The sequence below is a fragment of the Meles meles genome, chromosome 2, assembly GCF_922984935.1.
Source record: "Meles meles chromosome 2, mMelMel3.1 paternal haplotype, whole genome shotgun sequence".
Taxonomy (NCBI): domain Eukaryota; kingdom Metazoa; phylum Chordata; class Mammalia; order Carnivora; family Mustelidae; genus Meles; species Meles meles.
In genome coordinates, this window is record NC_060067.1 from 40,801,777 (window position 1) to 40,805,659 (window position 3,883).

Here is a 3,883-nt window from a genome sequence, read left to right on the forward strand (position 1 = left end):
ACTCTCTTTTTAAAGAAAGTTTAATTCATCTTCCCTGATTTGTAAGAAACAGTAAACATATGCAGCTTCTAAAGTTTATGCTCTAAACAGTTCTGAATTAAATAATATTGTTAATGCTCAGTGATATCTAGATGTCCCAAGCAATTGGGTTTACTGAAAAGGCAAGTAAGTACTCTACTGCCCATTCTCAATATACCAACCAGATTGATCCCCTTGAAATGTCAGTTATATCATAGGTCTCCACCCCAAATCTCAGTTGTTCCATTTTATCAAAATATAACAGCAAATTTCATTCTCTGGCCTCTGGGCCTACATGCCAGCACCCTATCCTTCACCAGTCTTGTCTCGTCTTCACCACCTGTCCCTCCCTATCTCTATCCTTTGTTCTTCATGAAATCCGTCTTACGCTAAGATGGCTATACCTTCAGCTTGATATTTCCCTCCTCTTTATATCTTCATGGTTAATTTCCTTACCTGTAAGACTTTGCTTAATCATTTACGTCTTAATACATCTTGCCATGACCACCCTACTGAAAACTTACTTCCTTTTCCTGACCAATGACCTCTGATTTCTTTTGTCTTGTCATGCTCTTTCCTTTCCATAAGTACTCATCATCTTTTAACATTCTTTATAAGTTAATTTCCATCATAGAGGGGTGTTCATGCCATAGATTGATTTATATCTGTATGTAATGTCCTGGTGATTATTTCATCATATATAGACAAATTGAGGGGAAAAATGTACTACAGAAATCAAAGTGATATGCAAAGTAGTATAAAGAAGACTGAAAAAAATTTTAAAGATTTTATTTATTTATTTGTCAGAGAGAGAACACAAGCAGGGGGAGCGGCAGGCAGAGGGAGAAGTAGACTCCCTGCTGAGCAAGAAAACCAATGTGTAACTTGATTCCAGGACCCTAGGGTCCTGACCTGAGCCAAAGGCAGTTGTTTAACTGACTGAGACACCCAGGTGTTGCAGGTCTGAAATTTTCATATTAAAAATAGACTATCTACCACTGATACAGATGTACCATAGAATCTTTTTCACTAAGGTATTTTTTTTTAATATTTTATTTATCTACTTGACAGAGATCACAAGCAGACAGACAGGCAGGCAGAGAGAGAGGGGGAAGCAGGGTCCCCACTGAGCAAAGAACCCAATGCAGGGCTTGATCCCAGGACCCTGGAATCATGATCTGAGCTGAAGGCAGAGGCTTTAATCCACTGAGCCACCCAGGCGCCCCCAATATAAGGTGGTTTTATATTGTTTTCATATGTATGTTTAAGCATAGAAATATGGGTGTAAGTATATACTCTTCACTTGCTAACTTTAAGTTTAAGCTTACTTAACTGTTGCTGAATTGGAAGATAGAAGGGGAAACAAATATTTATTATATATAATTATGCACAATAACTACATTGTACATGTATTTGATGCATAAATTCTGAGTGCAGAGAAGGAAATTGAAATAGTTAAATTCATAGAAACAGTGCATAAAACCGGTGGTTACCCAGGGCTGGGGGAAGGAGAAACAAGAAGATAACAGTCAAAGGGTACAAAGTTTCAGGTATGCAAGATGAATTGGCCCTAGAGACCTACTGTACAACATAATGCCTATAGTTAGTCATTAATGCTATATTTTATTTATAAATTTGCTGAGAGTAGATCTGTATCTTAAGTTTCCTCCTCTGTCTCTCTCTGTGTCTTTTTCACATACACACTCAGATAATAATAACAAAAGGGGAAAGTGAAAACTTTTGGAGGTGATGGATATGCAGATGGCATAAGGTGTGGTGATAGTTACACTGATGTACACTTATATCCAAACAAATCAAGTTGTATATTTTAAATATGTATAGATTTTTCTATGTCAATCATACCTCAATAAAGTAATTAAAAAAAAAAAAGAAATACAATTTCATGGGGCACCTGGGTGGCTCAGTCAGTTAAATGTCTGACTTAGGCTCAAGTCATGATCCTGGAGTCCTGGGATAAAACCCTGCATCAGGGCTCCCTGCTCTGTGTGGAGTCTTCTCTCTTTCCCTCTGCCCGTCTCCCTGTTTGTGCACTCTCTTTCTCACTCTCTCTCAAATAAATAAAATCTTAAAAAAGGAAAAAAAGAAAGAAACATGATTTTCAGAGAAGCCTTTCTGAAATATTTGTTTTTAATAATTACTTAGAAGTAGGAAGGTAAAATATGCTTCTCCCATTTTTAGTGATTATGGTTAAGTATATACAGCATAAGATTTATCATTTTAACCAATTTTAAATGTGTAGTTCAGTGGCATGAATTACATTCACGTTGTTGCACAACCATCACCACCATCCATCTCCAGAACTTTTTTATCTTTCCCAGCTGAAGCTCTGTATTCGTTAATTCAAACTCCTCTTTCTCCCCTCTAAAGCCCCCAGCAGCCACCATTCTACATTTTGCCTTTATAAATGCATTTATTCTAGTTACCTCATCTGAATGGAATCACATAATATCTTTTTGTGTCTTTTTGTAATAACATATGTCTTCAAGATTCATGTATGTTGTAGTATACATCAGAATTTTCTTCCTTTTTAAGGCAGAATAATATTGCATTGTATGTATGCCATATTTGGCCTGTCCATTCATCCATCAATAGACCCTTGGGTTGCTTCTCTTTTGGCTATTTTTTAATAATCTTACCATGAACAAGGAAGGGGAATTACTGAATTATATGGTCATTCTATGTTAACAATTTTTGTGGAATTGCCATACAGTTTTCCACAGGGACTGCAATATTTTGCATCCCCACCAGCAATGTACAAGGGTTCAATTTTTTCATATCCTTGTCATTACTTGTTATTTTCTTTTTTTCTAATAATCATTCTAATGAGCATGAAATGGTATCTCATTGTGGTTTAGTTTGGTATTTCTCTAGTGACTGGTAATGTTAAGCATCTCTCCATATGCTTATTGGCCATTGTTCATCTTTTTTTTCCTCCCCCCAAAGACTTATTTATTTGAGAGAGAGGCACATGTGCTCTTGGGTGGGGGGGTGGCACATGAGTTGGGGGAGGGGCAGAGGGAGAGAATATTCAAGCAGATTCCCTGCTGAGTGTGGAGCCTAATGTGGGGCTTGGTCCCACAACCCATGAGATCATGACCTGAGCAGAAATGGAGAGTCTGATGTGACCCATCCAGGAGCTCCTATATATCTTCTTTAAAGAAATGCCAAGAGTTTTTAAATTGGGTTGTTTCCTCTGTCTTTTAAGTATTGTATAGTTTCAGATCTCACATTTAAGTTATTTTGAGTTGATTTTTGTATATGGTGTACAATAGGGGTGTAATTTCATTTTCTTACATATGGATACCAAGTTTTCCCAACACCATTTGTTGAAAAGACAATCCTTTCTCCACTGAATGGTCTTCACACCCTTATCAAAAATTTCCTGACCATTTGCACAAGTTTATTTCTTATTTCTATTCTACTGTGTAGGTTTTGGCTTAAAGCCAGTATTATTTGGATCCCCATGACTTTGTATTAAATTTTGAAATCAGGAAGGGAGAGACATCTAATTTTGTTCTTTTTCAACATTATTTTGGCTATTCATTTTCTTTTTGCCTCATAGCTACACTTGATTTCTTTTTTCCCATGGTGCATATTCCTTCTTCCTCACAGAGTTTTGCAAATGGTTTTCCTCTGTAAAACACTTTCTGCCCCCACTTCTTTCTTTTCTTAATTAACACTGTTTTCAAATATCCATTTAGTTATGACTTTTTCATAGAAAGCTTCCCTGAACCTTCTACTGAGATGCTGCTGCTGCTGTTATTATTATTATTATTATTATTATTATTTTATTATTATTATCCCTGATGAACATTAGAGATGTTCCCAAACATTCCAGTTACCC